General features: G+C 41.0%; 1 long non-coding RNA gene across 1 annotated transcript in view; it reads left to right on the top strand.

Moving 5' to 3' along the window:
- Positions 1-1,939: 1,939 nt before the first annotated feature.
- LOC129212313 (uncharacterized) overlaps positions 1,940-17,635 on the top strand; it is a 35,019-nt gene continuing 19,323 nt past the window's right edge. Inside the window, exon 1 of the long non-coding RNA XR_008579140.1 lies at positions 1,940-2,049. This is a non-coding gene — a long non-coding RNA (uncharacterized LOC129212313). The remainder of the gene's footprint in view (positions 2,050-17,635) is intronic.

Genomic DNA, 17,635 nt, shown 5'->3' with positions numbered 1-17,635 from the left:
AAGGCTTCAGCAGTGAAAAGCTTCAGTCCTGCAAAACCTATAGGATTGCTCAAGGTCCTGCTGGCAGTAGGTAAGTATTTTCCACTTTTCCCTGATCTCTGGCTGCTTCGTCAGTCCTTCACGTACAGGAACTTTTGGATTGCTTTAAGGTACGCTGGAGAGCTGGCGTGGCGTGCAGCGGCACGAGGATTAGGAAGGTACAAGTGCCCCTTGTGAGCTTCCCTGCCCCAAGCTGACATTCCGGGTCATTACCTTGGGCAAACTGATCGCTCTGTTCTCAATCTGTGTTCCCTACCTCCTCCTGGCCTACAAAGTCAGGAGGACTTATCAGCTGCAACTGCTGAAATACTGGAGGGGAAAAATAATTAAGAAAGTGTTTCATTCACTGTAATCAATATTATCAGCATACTGATTCGGAAAAGGTGTGAGACTGAGTGGTTGGGCAACGAATGGATATGTGATCCAGCTTTTGTTGTAAACACTACAACGATGCATTAATTAATGATAAAATCAAGGGAAATGCCTGGTAGGATAGATAGAGAGACGGAGATGGAGCTGCAGAGATTAGAGAAAATGGTAGGCATTAATAAAATTAGGCTCAACCTGAAGAAAAATAGACTGATATGTCCACTATGGGGGATGAATCTAAAGGAATCGGCCATAAAGTAGGAAGAGAGATGAGTGCAATGAAAAGCAAGTGTCTGGAAAGCAGAAATGCTGTTTGGTTTTATAATATGATGGGGTAGTATAAAGCAAAACATAAAATTACTCCATTCATGTAGTCCATCCACCAAACTAATCAAAAGATGCTTGTAGAGGTGATGCTATGGATTATGGATTAAATGGAAGTAGTGTTTTCAGTTCCTGTGGCTTTGGATTTCATTGTTTGAAAAAGATTTGCAGAATTTGAAAGGAGCGAGGTTGGCAAAGTCATTTAAAGACATGAAAGTTTTGTCTTATTAAAAAAAAAAAAAAACTTAAAAAGATTATCAGTGACATGGCAAGCATCCTCAGTTGTTGAATGGGTGTCAACATGAAGCGAAAGGAAATATTGCTTTGAATGATTCAGGTGAAGACACAAAATTTCAGCCTGAATGCTTGGGCTAGAAAATAGAAAATGTCTTAAATAAAAAGATCACTTAGGCTCCTGAACGGAGGGGAGCTTTTCCAGTGAAGCTGCTCTTCTACCCAGAGGTTTTCTCCTGCCAGGAGGTGTTAGCAGCCAGTGGCTGGTCTGGATGAGCACAAGCCCTTGGTGTAAGCAGGAGCATGCTGTTTGAGAGAATAATTTTTACCCTTGCGTCAAGTAAGGGCAAGATACGCTGCTGTGAACTGTAAAAGTAATGGTCCTGAAGGGCTGGTCAGACAGAGGTGGCATTGGAAAATGCCAATGTCCTCCAGTCCTCCACTGAGGTGCCTTCTGAAGCTGTGATGACAGGAGGTAGCCATGTGGAAGCTGACTGCACGTGTTGGGTTCCGTTGGGTATCCCCCAGTGTTGGACCTCCCCATGCTGTGGAGAGGTAAGTTGTGTGGGAACTCAAACACCCCCTGCTCTCCATGAAGCAGTGCAAACACCAGTCAGAGCATTTTCACATTCCCTGCTCTCATTTGTGCTTTAAAAGCTCTTACGTGGAGCTTAAATGACACATACTCCTGTTCTGCAGCGCTTTCTTCCTAGTCCCTTTCAATAATTCATATTCATCTACACCTCGTTCCCATGCTCCTTTTCATTGCTCCTTTGTTAATTAAACAACAGGACATGAAAGGTATGTGAGATGCTGAGATATTACCATGGCTCAAAATACACTGACGTTTGAGTGAGGTAACTTAATTACCACTCGGTCTCTTATTGCTTGCCTGGGAAATAACCAGGCAGTTGTGTTACATATAAATATATGGTAGCAAGCAAGAGGGGAAAAGAGAATTTGAAGGCTCGTTGTGGCTGTAATATTTCTCCATGTATTGAAGTCAGAATTCCCGTAGTTCATTTTAGCTATTTCATGTGGAAAACCACAATAAACATGTCTCCATGCACCCCTTTTCTCCAGGTAAGCAGAAATTCTCATCGTATTTAGTTGAAATGTTTTTACTCTCAGTAAAAATTCCTTGGTTTAGACATGGGCTGCAGAAACTTTAAGTCCTTGGTAATTTTACGTTAGTGCATACATTTTGCGCACAGGACAAATTCTGTCTCCAAGATGTCGCTGTTTAGAACTTTCCTTTTAACAGTGTTGTGGAAGGACTTAAGTAAATGGCAGCACTTGGCATAGATCCATCTCACTTAAGGAAGGAGACTAATTTGAAATGTATTCATTTCAGACTACTTATTTGGATAGCAGAAAACAAGAAACTACTTAGAGGGTGATAAAGATCTCAGAAAGGCTGACTCTCTCCTGTTGCTTGTCATTCTCTACTGGGTATATAGCTGGCGAAAAGGGACTGTCTTTCAACCTTAATGACCTCAATTAGATCGCTAAACTCAATGGATGAGTCCAGGCTTTGTGCGGGGGTGTTGATTTTCCTTCTAGCGATATTTAATCTGCTGAAGGGATTAGAAATATGAAAAGATTTTGATTAGAATGAAATAACCCAAGTTTGCATAAGCAGAAGTATCAGTAAGCTTTCTCTAGTATCACTCTTGATGGGCTCCTTCAACTCCTAGTTCCTAATCACATACCTAATGAGTTTTCATAACCCTCCACGCTCTGATTGCTGCTGTGCTTTGTTGGTGCTGCCATGTTGTACTACTGCTGCAGTAATTGTCCTTCTTGGAGGAACTTTCACCAGCCTGTTTTCCTCTCAGGAGTCATCATGGTGTATCAGTCCACGTTGATGGACCCAGGCAATACAGTGCATCTTTTTATTCGTTAGGTGACAGTATAGTGTATTATTGCTTGTCTTCTCCTCTGAGCCCTACTGAGCATATGCTACTGCAAAGGCTTGTAAAATCAATGCGGATACTTACTCCTTTCACCTGTAAATGCATCAGCAGATAAAAATAGGGAGTGCTTGAGGTGGTGTGATCTGAACACCAGACCAGTGGAGGGCATCAGTTGAGAGCATAGTCTCCTCTGAACAATGGCTGAGGAAAGAATTGTACTGCTTTACTCAGCACCTCCCATTCCCTACTTGAACTCAGGGGCAGAACTGCTGCTGGTACTGACGATGCTGCTCTCTGCCAGCTTTGGGGGTGCAACCCTGCTAGCAGAAAAGCAGCTAAATCATCTTCCTTTTTGTGCGTTGGCAACAGAATTGGTCACTAAGTTCAGGCAGAGTTGGGTGATGAATGAGAGCTAAAAAGGACCCAAGGGCACGGAGGGCATAGCTGCGACTGCAAGTTCTTCATTACCGGTGATATGAGAAGGAAAAAACTAAAGCCGATTGGAAAAAATGAAAGTAATATGATGTTCTTGTGGTTTTAGAATGAGATCTTAATCTTAAGAAATATCTTTGTGAAGCTTCATATTCCAACATACTTTGGCTGGCTGCAGGGCTTTGGAAGGACTAGTCGATTGCAGATTCACATTCTGGTAGTGCTAATAATTATTTTACCGTTATGGAAGTGTTATTATCTTCATGTAAACTGATATTATCTCATAATTTATATTCCAACTCAAAGGAAGAAGTGTTTCAGGGTATTGGAATACACTCACCTCTGTAGCACGTCTACCTTGCCATGTACTTTCTCCGATGTCTTTGCTATATTATGGCTCTATGATTTCCATCAAAACTTGATGCTTTGTTACATGAATATTGTCTAGAAATCAGTTCTGGCTCTCTGGTGTCTGAGACAAGATTGTTTTTGCTATTACTTGGTCATTAGTGGTGTTGCAGCAGAGCTTAAGAATCCAAGGCATAGACTTGAACACCCTCTTGTTTGGTAAAAACACAGGACAAACAGATGGTTGTTGTCTCAGAAAGCTCACCCTTGAAATGGATGCAACAGACTAAGCCAGACACTGTGGGTTTGTTTGGACTTCAGTATCGTATGAAAACATCTACCATTTTCAAGGCAAAATTGGGTCTTCAGTTTCACTGAGAGACTCGAGTGAATTCCCATAATTGTCATTAACTGGCCAATTGCCTGATACATATAATTTAAGGGCCAAATCCTGTTTGCCTCTATCCCATGATTATTCTGTTCATTTCAGCCATCCTGGATGCTGTCCTGCTAATTGTGAGTAGAAAATGTTCATATGGACACGACAAGCAAAATCTGTCAGCGCTTGCTTGCGAAAAAGGAGGACCATATGTTTCCAGGCCAAGGCCAAAGCTGAATGTTTTAGACTACAGGAAAGTAATGCTGAGCTGTAGATCCTATGCAGAAAGGTCTGTAGAGAAGAAGTGTTAGTATCAGTCATATCTTCAACTTTAAATTCACTTCAGGCAGTAAAAGAGTCTGTGGCTGATATTAGCACATCTTAAGCTAATGAGTCCTTTGAATTGTAGTCTCTTCCAGAATCTATTTGTGATGGACATAACTGGCTAATGATTATATGTTTGAACTTCATCCTTTAATAATAAATTCTACCGATAATTCTTTGCTTTTCTGAAGCTTTGTCCTGTTAGATTCACACCATGTATCTCTCCTAGGGTGTCTTTATAGAAAGAGCAGATTGCAGTTATGTAGTCAGAAGCTACACACCTTAATAAAAGATTCAGTAGTCTTCAAAATACCTTGTTTTAAAAAGATTTTAATTTCATCAGATTTATAAATCTAATAAAAAGTTACGTGCAGCACTTAGTGTTTGTTCGATAAGTGTTTTGATTTTATGTGCCCGGTACATGGAAGCTGGAGTGAATTTATTATACGGTGCAAGCTCTTCTGGTTAGATATGTAATATTGAGATACAAGCATTCCCATATCCTTGTATTCCCATTAAATTCAAATTTTAAAAAATCAATTTTTAATTACTGATCCCAAGCCTGCCCAGAATACAGAATGCTGCTTTACTAATGATCCCTTTAGTGATGTTAGCATAGCAAAGTGCTTGTGACCATCTCACCCGGCCCCACTGCCCTGCATGTTCCCGAATTCAAGATTGTCCTTTATCGCACCCTTCGTAGGATGAGGTTGTGGAGGACATGCCACAAGATCAGCAAATATTTTCCTTCTCTTCTCTAGATATACTCAGCTACAGTTAAGTTTGTTTAGGCTGACTTAAACATGAAAATAGAACCTATCCCTCCTTTTGATTTTACAAAGAATTACATCATCTTTTAGTAAGAATGTGGACTCTTCAAAAATACCATCTCATTACTAACTCATTTAAGATGCCATATTCATGAGAAAGCCCCCAAAAGTGCCGGTTGGCTTATTATTAACGTTTTCATGACATTACTCATAAAAAAATTTCCAAAGTAGCTTTTTTATTATTATGTTTGATCATTTTTTATGCAGATACCAAAACCTCCTCAGTCAGTTGCCTCACAGTTCAATACCTAATTGACAGGAAAGTGATTTTATTGCTGTGCCTTATAGCATTTGTTTCAAATAAAGACAAGAGGTAAAAAAAGCCAAATTAATTTGTGGATAGATTAGCTTTGAGGGTACATGAGACTATTCTGATAGTGTCATCTTCTTAAAGCAGTTACCTGCTATGCTGTTTATTTGTCCTATTGGGTGGGTTCAAGGAAACCTAATTTTAATCCTTCAGTGCTTAATCTATGCCATAGCTTTCCTCTGTTACCCGAGGATATCAAATAACATGTTTGGGCTTACCCTCATTTTTGCTTCCCGAGGCTCCTGCTCCCCCGGGCATGTGCTTAAATGAAGATCCGACCCTTTGTGCTTTGCTTTCCCATCTGTAGACCGATGATGTTTCTTCGCTCTGTAGATTTAAAGCCTTTGGGAAATGATGGGTCTCTCGCTATGTGTCTGCACCGGATCTAGTACGTAAGGGGCTACTTCTGCTAGGAAATTCTAGGAGCTCTTCAACAAAGAAATAAGAAAATAAGTTTCGGAGGAAACTCTAATATTTATGAAATGAAAGGGACTCGGTACTTTGGAACTTGTCCAAGACAGCGGTACAATAAACCAATTAAAGCAATATACGGTGACTTTGCTCCAACCAACCTAAAGCAATCAGGTGTTAGGGAAGTTTGCTTTTGTTATATATGGAAAAATGCACGCTAAAATTTGGTGCAGAAGCACTCACCCTGCAGTCCAACGTTGTTTTATTGTGTAAGTTGCACTTTACTTTTCCCACATCAAACTCTCTCCATAGTGGAGCAGGAAATACTGGGTTTACACTAGTGACACCAACATTTGTGTTTTACACTAGCGTTCACTGCTGAATCTTTCCCTTCTCTGTGCTGGTAGGTAGTACGCTCGTTTTAAGGAATTCATGCTGCATGAATAGGTGAAATGCAGTCTGATCAGAGACTGAACTCTCATGCAAACTAGCTGCAGACTGACATTTAACAGCCTTCATTTAAGAAAGCTAATTTCATGGATCTTTTGAAAGGGTCCTAGTATGTCTGGTTGGGGTTTTTTTTGTTTTCCTAGGGTCCTGGTATTTTTTTCCTTGAACTTATATTCCATATTGTTCTTCCAGATCAATGTTTGTGTTGTAATGATGCTGGATATGGAAATGATAGGGATTAAAAATATTTCCTTTTTTCTCAGCCTGCTTCAGTGAATAAACTTTCAGTCCTTTTGATATGCTGGCATTTAGAATTTAGTTTTTTAAGGGACATTAATGCTTTAATACTTATATGAGTAAGGAATAAGTCCACTCGTGTATTTGAAGTTGCAGAGTCTGGAATGTCTGGCTCACGCTGGAGGTAAAATGAAGGCACATATGGAAGGATAGTGAACCATGACTTTTTGGGGGTATTTCTGGATTTTATGTATTAATTTCTTGGTCACTTCTATCTGGGAGAATTTCAAGTGGTGTTGTCTAATACTGATTCACATGACCTATAATTTTTGCCTATTCATTTATCTTCTTACCTAGACAAAAATGTAGACACATGATTTTTGCCAGTTTCTGGCTTTATCTGACACCTTGCACAGGGGAGCAAGTTATGTTGTGACTTTTTGTAATCATTTCCAGTTGTAACTTCATTTCTGCACCTGATTTTATCCCCTCAAGAACAAAGCTATCATATTGCATGGGATTACACCAGCTAAGAGAGATTTAAGTGAGTAGAAAATCAGGTCAGGGATGTTGAAAGGCATTCACCGCATTGACACATTTTGATTAAACTGTATATTTAATGTTCTTTTTAAAACCGTTCACTTGTGCAAAATAATGTTATTGCAAAACAAACGGAATCATCACATTTGTGAATGAACCTTTATCATCTGTATTTCTGCCTTTAATGCTGTCATTGATAGCATCTAAAGAGGATGCTACTGTCAATATTTTTCATTGCTTCAGCCTTTTGCAGTTTGATTCCACTCTTGCTAATCTTACTGTTTTCAAGGAAAAGTTGTTTCTTACTTACCTGTTATTAAAGTTAATTCTGGGTCATTTTGACCCATGAGAGACACCCCACTCTTTCAGAGGGGGGAAGTTGGGCTCCTAAAATCACCTAATCCAGGGAGTTCTCCAGCAGGATCCAAGTGGGAATGTTTCCAAAGTGCTCGGGAGGCAATCGGCCACCGAGCCGCACCAGCTATCCACACTTGGGTTATGCCAGCGGTGGGTAGGTACCTACTCTGCCAAGAGATAGCCCTCGTCGCTTTGGCAAAGAACCGGAGGAGAACTTGGAAATTTCAGGTCACCCTAAAGACCCGCTAAAACATCCTGTTCTGTGAATTTGTCATTTTTGTTTGGAATCGGTAGAGCTACCATGACAGGAATCGTTTTCTTCATTGGCAAGTCTTGAGTTTGCTCAGTTTTTTGAACTGTTCTCCTCTGACATTTAATGAAGGACAATACCTCTCTTACCAAAGGCTGTTTATCTTCCTTTTAATATACAGTCCTGCTGCTGTCAAATATCTTATTAATGGTTTAATCAAACAGCAGCGGTTTGATTAAGGTCTTTTCTTGGGTCATGAGCAGCAAGAGATCATCATTAAAACTAGTGACTCAGTCATGGAAAGAATCATTCCAGGAGAGGAGGTTTAGAAGTCTGACGTCAAAGAGCCCGTCTCTGCAGTGGTATCGAGTTTATTTTGAAATCAGCCTGTTCGGTGTTGTTTGTCTAGCAGATGATCTTGCTCTTCTGCCTTGCCCTTCCATCCCTCCTGCCTGCCTTTGTGCCCCCTGACAATGCTGAAACCTGAGGCTGGGGCTTCCTTCGCGCCCTGGCAGTGCAACAGCATCACGAGGTGTCAGATCGCGGCCGCTGGGCTTGCGGGAGAGTCGCGCTGGGTTTTGGTAGCAGTCACAAAATACATCCAAAGAAAACATGCAAAGAAGCATTTTGTTAGGAATGAAAGTACTTTTCCTGCCTTGGCAAGGATCAGTTATTTACTGAGAGAGGAATATGACAAATATCCCTATTTATGTCATTTCAAAAGCATTTTATTTTCATGCAGTGTGTATGCAGAAGATGATGTATAAAGAACATTTCCTCACAGCCATTTTTGTATAGCTCACTTTCATGCATGTTTTATAAGAATTGCTGTTTACCTCTACTGTGTAATGCTGCATGACTTTGTTTTCTTAATTCCTATTACTTGTATTGAACATATTTGTATGTGTATGTAAATATACATACGCACACCCACTGTAGGATATAGACATGTCAGAAATGATAAATGATATATCATGCCTAATTTTGAGAAATTGCAGGAAGCAAAATCACTGCTCTGTCTCCTTTAAGAATTCTTAAGGGCTCTCACTAGAACAGGAATGGGGAGTTTTCTCTTTAACATTTCTGCAGGACTGATTCACAAAATGCAGAAATCATTTTCTGCATAACATTTCAGCGTTATAATTTCCTGTAAAGAGATTTAACATACTTCACAACATTTTCTATTTCAATACATTTATTTTGAAAGAGCTAATGCTCTTCTGTTAGCAAGAGAAATGGGCAAGTTATTTAAATGGCTGGTGGATTATTCACAGCCTCTTGTCTGTGCTAACAATCCAAAGGGTTGTACTGCCTGGGGACTCGGAGCTCACAAGCAGCAAATTTCAGGCTCAGTCCTAATTTTGTCCTTTTAACTTCCATGTTCAGGGAAGAGTTCCAAGTTCCTTGCAAAATTATGTGTGAACTTGTCTAGTTTAGACAGGCTAGCAGAACAGCAACCACTGCAATTGGTGAGGCTACGGCTTATGGCTAATATTAATGTTTGATTCAGTAATTATCGTATGAAACAGGCAGATTAAGCAGTCATATGGCTACACAGATGCAGAGCACTGCCATGCGGGTGACATTGGCAGATTGTGCTCATATTAAGTGTTTTGTCTGAGGAAAGGTGAGGAAAGAGAGTAGTGTGACATGGCTCCTCACCCCTTTTGCTTTCCTGTGTTAAGTATCTCTGGGGCAGAGTGCGGAAAGGTGTTGAAAATTGCGTAGAAGGTCCTACTGAACGAACTGACTGTGTAAAAGCTAAAGCTTATCTTTGATAGAAAAGGAAGTAAAGAGAGATTGCTGTCTAGAAATGACATTCTTCCAGTCTAAGTTGCTTGTATGGGTCCATTATCACAGGATCTGAGTATCTCACCAGCTTTAATGAAAGTACCTTTGCAATCTCAGAAGCGGTAAGGAGCTCTTACCCCCATTTTTTCTACAGAGGATGGAGGTGCAGCGATTGCACCTTTCCTTGCCTACTGGAGTGCTGCACTCCGGGATTCCCATCCCCTCGCTATCCTGACCACGAACCCTGTGTAGAACACGTTGTACCTCCTGCACACGCAGGTTTCCATCCTCTGGAGCCATGGCGTGAGGAGGAGTGCCCCACGCTGCCAGGTCTTGCTGCAGTGTGGGACCACAGCGCGGCCATAGGGAATACCTGGATGAAGGGATGTGGAAGCGCTCCTGCAGTCCGTTGCAATAGGCAGAGCCAGAGTGAGAAAGGATGATACCGATACTGAAAATGAGACTGAGGTGGGGGGGGATGGATGGTGGGTGATGGAATTACAATCTTAAAAACCCACAGCCAGTTTCCATCCCCGTTTGGAGGTAGCTGCCCCCTGTAGCTACTTAGGTTTCCTGAGGAGCCCACTGCTTTGCTTCTGCTTCTTCACCCCGTGCCCAAGTCCAACGGGGACCCAGGAGTGAGATGCACCTTCCACATGCCTCTCTGCAGAGCATGTCTGGGTTCAAAACACGCACATGACCCGTCCAGTTCAAACCCATCACAAAGTGTAAGAGTGGGAATCACTTTTTTTATGCAAAGGGTGAGAATCACTTTTTTCCCCCCTGGTTTTTTTTGGTGGTGGTGTTTATGCTAACTAGCTGTGTTGGAAACAAAGCCATGTCCAGTGGTTCAGGTTCCTGCCATCATTTTTCAGTAGGGTCAGAGCTGAACGTGTGGCTGCTTGCCACCATCAGAGTTGCTTTTCAGGATACTGATATCCCATCAGCTTTTTCAAAGATCAGTCTGTTGTTTGGCAAAAGCTGATTTCCTGCCTACGCCCTACTGGTCCGAGCAAAATCGGTTCCAGCAGACCAAATTAAGCAAAAGAACAAAAAGCTTCACGTAAGCATGAATAGCGTTCAGTCTGGTGCAAAAGTCAGTCCTCCTTCCACGCTGCAGCTCTTTGCTCGCACTGAGTGCATGGGCGCTCTGATGCAACAGGGGTGTGAACGTGACGCACGTGGCACCACAGGGCTGTGCCGAGAAAAAAAAATAAATCACCATATTCAAAGTAAATGTGTCTATATACATATTTTGTACATTTTATAATGTTGTATACATTTTGTAGTCCAAACATTTCATAAAATACATGGGTTTTAAAACTGCCGAATATTTAGATTTCAAAGCTTGTAATGAAAATTCCAAGAACCATATATCGGGTTCATATAAAATCCTAAAAATGAAATTATCTCTGAAATTTCATAACTTGGGGCAATTTGCTCCCAGCGAGTTCAGATTCTAAGAACTGTATTTCTAAACCATTCTGGAAAATGGTTTACTCTTGATTAATTCTTCCCTACGAGCTCTGAATTTTTGTTGCTGATCACAGCATAATGACCATAGTACAAATTTTTGGTATTGCAATAAAGTGACCTGGTGCTGTGGTTGCAGCTGTATCAAGGTGAATAAAACCTTGAAGATCTAAAAGACTGAAGTACTTCGTATACCTCAGGATTATAGAAAAGAGAATGGGAGAAAGAAATAAGGAACAAAAAATTGTATTCAAAGGCCTAATGTTGGAGCAAAGCCTTTCGAATGTGACCTCTGAATTAATTCAGCATCACTCACGTGGCTGGAAATGAAAGAAATGCTCCATTTGTTTTGAATGCTTTGGGTTTGCATTTGAAAGTAAAACTGCTAAGGATAAACTCAGCTTTTATTCGCTTGGCTTTTTTGTGTCTTTATGTTTTCAGAGTCGGATAAACTTTATTACTTTAGTTTTAATAACATATCTGGAAGATTTTTGCTCATGTGGTTTTTATATTCAGCATACCGACATCAACATTTTTTCATGGATTTGTAGATAATTCTGGCTCACGTGTTTCTGGAAAACACAAAGGCTGACCAGTAAAAATCAAGCGTGAGAGGGGATCTGGATGTCTGACTTAACCAGAGAAGAGGCGATTTTGGACTCAACCTAGTGTTCTTAAAGCGTATTTCATAAAGTAAGCGTGTTCTCTGTTAAAAGGTCACCCATCAAGACTTGAGAATATCCTTCGTGGTTGAGAGAGGGGCAGTTGCCTTCATAAGCAAGTGCTGCCTTGTCTGAAACCCTGCAAGCTCTCTGCAGTCTGCTTGGAAGCCTCCAACCCAAACGTGGCTGGCCCGTTGCCTATTTGTGAGTTTAACTGATGCCTTACATCCCCACGTTTGGATATTCCAAGAAAGAAAAGTATGTGTTGTTAATAAAATACAGCAGGCCTCTGGCATACGACTGTATGGCTCTGAAGTTTGAAGAGCTTGAGAATCAAATCTGGGTCTACGTTTTAAATCTAACCCTTAAGGTCTGTAAAACGAGCTGACCCTGACCTTTAGTTCTCTGTGTGCCACTGTACAGTGAGAAAGGTCATTTCTCATTGTCATGCCTTTGTAATATATTCATCTCTATTTCGTAGCGAATGCTTTATCACCCTTCGACTAAAGCTGTTATTTCCCAAATCCTCACCTCTGTTTGCTGAACACACATTTTTTTTCTGTTTAGCTTTTTATTTATGTTTTTTGCATATGTCAGAACTCTCTTTTTTTCTCTCTTTTTTGTTGAACGTAGAAGTAGCCAGGCCAGCAGGGTGGAAGAATTTAAATATTTAGTATCATGAATATTTTAATATCTTCAGGATTATATTTGAGTCTGAAAAGAATGAAAAGGAACATGTACTTCTGCCCATCTCTCAGACTGTCATGAGCCTGGGTCCAGCAGCTACAGGCTTGCTTAGCAAAATAATCACAACATTTTAGAGATTATACTATTAGATGATGCTTGTTGAACTCTAAGGAGTTTTAGTGATGCAAGCCTGACTGTCTGTGATTATGTGACAATGTATTATGTGTATGTGTATTTTTTAAAGCGTAAGCCCAGTAAAGCCAATGGAAAACTTGTATTGACTTCAGGACCGCTGAGAAACTGGAGGTGACTGTGGTTCTTCTTGGATGGGTTTTCTTGACCAGGGCACAGTCTCACTTTGTCCTTGTGTTCCTGACATTTCTCACCCTGTTGGCCAAAATCTGTGGAAGAAGATATTTGCCCTTCCAGACGTCCATGCCACCACAGTTAGCAGTAGCCTAGGGCTTCACTAGGTTGAAGATGTGCTTTTTGCTGTGCTCCTCTTGCCCCGTCCCCACCAGGGACCTCTCTGGAGATGCTCTGAGCATGTTGTGGTCACTGGAGGTGTGAGCCAGCACCTCCAGGACCCTGTGCTGCACCCACCCTATCCAGCACTGATCAAAACAAAAAACATTTTGAGGAATTTTAAAATGTTGCCAGTGTTTTTTATTATGTAGCTTTCGTAGCAGTCTGCCTTTAAGACTCAGGACAAATTGGTCACAGGTTTTAAATTTCAAAACAAATTCAGTAAGTTCTTTAATAAAAAAAGTGTCATCTGGTATATTATCATTTTGAGGGCTAGAAGCCAATTAATTGCTGTGTAGTCCACTAGAAAATTTGTCATCTCTGCTCACCTAAAACTGTTGTTCAGCCCAAGGAGGACTGCAACAATAAGAGACTTCAGAGACAGGTTGTTGTTCCAAGCGTGGATATTAGCCAAGCTGCCGTCCTCTTAAGTGGGGTTTTCTAAGTGTTCAGAGGAGAAACAAACTCTACTGGTGCATTTATAGTGATTTCTAGTGCTCAGAGATTTCTAACGATGCTAGCAGTCTCAGGAACAGCAGAGTAGTGAGCAAGGCAGAAGTTAATTAATCAAATTACTCTGTTCGACAAGTTCAGCGAACCGGTACAACTGTCATCTCTCTCTCACAGTAAGTGACCTAATGCAACCCAGTTTCTGGTCTGAATTCAGAGTTCTGAGCAGCATCGCAGTCCGTTTCTGTGGTACCTATAATACCTGGCCTTCGCAATAACTTAAGAATGTGTTTTATTTCTTAGTGCTAATTTTTCTTTGAAATCAGGGGAAGGGGTTATATTTTTAACCATTATTGTTTGCTTAAGAAAAGATCCATAAAGGAAAAAAGGAAAAGCAGGCTCTAGCTGTATAAGCAGGGCACAAGATGACCAGTGACTGCGCCATTAAGTACTAAAACTGCTCAGTTACAGCCTGTCTTTCTGCACAGGGCAGCGAGCTGTCTTCAGGTTACTACTAACTTACTTCTACTGGCCCGTATTGTACGTGGAGCTGATCTCTAGATTGCTTTTCCGTATACCTGACACTGGCAACAGAGTGCTCATTAAGCAAAAAGAAACTAATCCTTACCTTTCTCGGTGCCTGACACGTTCTTCTGACAGTTCTCTGCCATAATTAAATATAAAAGCATTTGTTTCAATGACAAGGAGTAATACGGGTGCCCAGGCATTCATTTGCAGTTCAGCGTATCACTGTAGGTTTGCAACGACGGAGTCGTGTGACTACAGCTTGCTCTAAGAAGTAGAATTACATCTGATACCTGCCGATGCCACTCTCTTACCTGTCAACAGGCTTCTGCGGAGCATGATCCAGCTAACATTTTTCCTCTCAAATACATGGTATTCTTGCAGCGTACTAGAATTTAAGTACTTACAATACAGAGTCTATGCCTCTTTCCCAGCATTAGTACTATTTCAAGCATCCTCACTGCTCTGTCCCTAATAACTCTGAGAAAGCTGAGAAACTTCAGCTTGCTCCATTAACAGAACTGTTAATACCTGTCTCTACCTCTGTGTGTACGTGAATACTGGGGAGAGTTTTATAACCAAAGGGATCCATAGCATCTGTCCTGATCTGTGTAACGGGGTCACAGAACGGATTCCGTTGGTCTCGTGTCAATCCCACTGGCTTGTGCCCACCCAAAGCATTCGCTGCTCTCACTGCAAGTTTGCTCGGTGGTTAGTTTTCTCACTGCTATAAATCTCCCACGGGATTTTGTTGTGTCTGTTCATGCATTATATCAAGAGTAAATTATAAAATTGTAAAATGGAAAGCAAGAAGCAGGTAGATGAAGAGTACATTGTGCTCCAAAAAAAAAAAAAAAAAAATTCTTTTTTTCCCCCCTCCTTCTTTGGATGTCTTCCTAAAATAAGTGACGTAATGGAGCGAAATGAAATACCTAGATTATAATTTCAGCCTAACGTGAGTACCTCAGAGGGACAGAACAAGGGGAATGTGAAAAATTTTGAAACACCAGCAGTCTGGCAAGTACCCAGATCATAAGTTACACGCTGGCAAAAAATACACACGCTGGGAGAAGATGTGCATGTACTGTATTTGTTTTCATTAGGATGGAAAACAGTGTGACTGTGGAGGTTTATAAACATCAGGTGGGACTGAAAATTATTTGTGGATTGGAATAAGTAGGAGATAAGTCTAATTGTAAAGCATTTTAGTTTTAGACTGTCCCACAGACCTCTGAGTACCTACCAGTTTGCTTTTACCACAACCATGTTTGTTAAGAAAATGAGGGAGGAGGTACTTAATGCTGCACTTCACATGAATTACTTCCTTGAGGAACACAGGAAGAGCTGACACAACCCATGTGTCCCCCGTTGCTGGGTGAGACTCTCCTTGGGAGAAATACTGTTGCCTTTGAGCAGTCACAGGATCGTCTTTGCCTAGAGGGACTGCAGAAATCTTCCAGCTATGCTTAACGCAGAGTAATAAAAAATGGGGAGGGAAAGAATTTCTAGAGGCCACATAATCCTGATCCCAAAGCAGGTCTGAACTATTTCTATCCCATTTCTAGCAGATCCTTGCCTCAGTTGATCCCCTTGCTGGCCATTCCCCCTCCCTCACCATACTGGCAAATTATGTCAAAAACCGTCCCGTATTGATCCATTCCTGCGCTGCCGGTGCTGAACTCTCTCAAAGAGCAGAAAGGCATTTGTTGGCTTTTTCCCTCGTTTTCAAACTCCCTTCTGCAATTCAAGCCTGCTCTTTCCTGCCCATCCCCAGTGCATAGGGAGAACTGCAAGAGAAGAGCAGCCAGCAGAATCATCTCGCGTAGCTTAAGGTTGTTGTAACTTCTTTTAGTGTCTGGACTAAATATTCCCAGTTCCACTCTTTCCTTGTAAGTGATGTTTTCCAGCTCTCCCGTCAGCTTTATTGCTCTCCTCTTATTTCAAGAGACACGCTATAATATTCTTTATACCTCTGGGCTACAGCTACCAAAATAGATTGTAAAGGTGGGAACTTGTGGTGGTGTTCAGCACCTCGTGTAGCAGTCTGATTGGGGTCCACAGCCACAAAACTAGAGCTTTATCCTGCGCTTTCAGAAATAATGGAAATTTTGATCCCAACTTAAGAAAGGATGTTCACAACAGTTTGGGCAACCCAGTAATACACTGAATCTGCGAAGCAGGGATTGCCTTGCATAAAGTATTACTGCAGTTAGGAATAGATGTAATAATTTTTGAACACAAAATAGCTGGCAGGAAAACGCCTGGATTGTAAAGGATCTTTATAAAATTAACTGACCCCCATCCTATCGAGAATGTATATTGTGACTGCATCTGGAAGCACTCTCAGGGGTACACTTACTTCTCACTTTCCCAGCCTCGAAGACATTAACCTGCATATTGGTTCCATCGTTTATGGAAGACGACACAAAGCATCATTTCATATGTCAACACGACTTTAACGTGAGCACTGGAGGAAGATTGAGAGTCGTCCTTTCTGGAAATATAGCACAGGAACTTAACTTTGAAAGCTTTTCATTTAAAGTGTACAATTTTTAGAGTGAGTATGAGATAAAACCAGCAGAAGACTTCAGAAATTAGAAAATTAGAAACCAGAGTTTTGTGCAAATAACTTGTGTAGATGTGACCCTGCCTCAAGGTGACTTAAGGCACATTTTAGTCCTGTTAGATTATTCAAGGAAATTGGCCTAACATGCCAGATAGGAATGTTAATATGAAGTTACTGTCACTATGTCGCCCTGCTGCAGTACTTTATATTATCACTGCAACATATTTTTGAGGAATAAGGTAAGTATCATAACAGCTTTGTTATTTGCAGGAAAAAAAAAAAAAATTCTACATATAAACGGTGCAGTGCCTCGAGCAGTGCGTGGTCTGACCAGTTCACGGGTAGGATATGACACGGTTTCCCAGAGAAAGCAAGTACTTCAGGGAGCTGAAGATGTGAGTTGAACGCAAGGTGAAAGGCAGCAATAAGGAGCATCAGCAACGCAGTCCTGCCTTGCGAAGCTGAGCCACCTCACAAGGTGGGTGCTTTTACTCATACAGCTCAGCGTCTTTGCGAAGATCCCAACTGACCCCTGCTATGTGGACAGAAAGATAAAAATAGCATGGCGGCAACTTTTTATCTGATTCTTGTTAAGTTTAGAATATGAAAATTATCCAAATGTGTGTGCTTCTAGTAATATATCAGAGAATAGGTTGTTCTTGTAATATAACTATGTTGAGAATAGAGATGTTTTTACTTAATCGTGGAATAAACCAGTGCAGCCACAATTTTAGATTTTCTTTCTGCAGAGAGGTTGAAAGGTTTTGTGAAAAAACTGTTACTGATCGGAGCCGCTAAATCACAAATCTAAGGCAGGGCGGAATTTATTTTTCTGTTGTTTTTATTTCAAGAATATGAAAGTTAGGAGAAAATTTGGCTCTAGGCCTGTATTTAATGAGAGGTACCAAGGCACTAAAATCTTGACAGCTGATTGCCCGTCTAGATATTATTTCTTTATATGTATACCGATCTACAGCTTTTCTTCTAGACATTTAGATGCAAGAAGCCCATAGCATCTCTTTAGATTTTTACTATCATTTGTTGCTGCTTGTATAATACTGCTTCTTTGTATGGAACCAATCGGTTATTTTGTCATGGAGCTGAATGCATCCACTCATTGCCAATGCTGATAGTCCTGATGTCCTTCAATATTAAATTAAAAAGATGTGATTCTGTCATCATCTGTCCAGCCCAGTGACTTTCATC

Source organism: Grus americana, chromosome 13, assembly GCF_028858705.1.
Source record: "Grus americana isolate bGruAme1 chromosome 13, bGruAme1.mat, whole genome shotgun sequence".
Classification (NCBI taxonomy): Eukaryota; Metazoa; Chordata; class Aves; order Gruiformes; family Gruidae; genus Grus; species Grus americana.
Note: the sequence above shows the minus strand (reverse complement) of the source record. Positions and strands in the feature narration are given on the sequence as shown.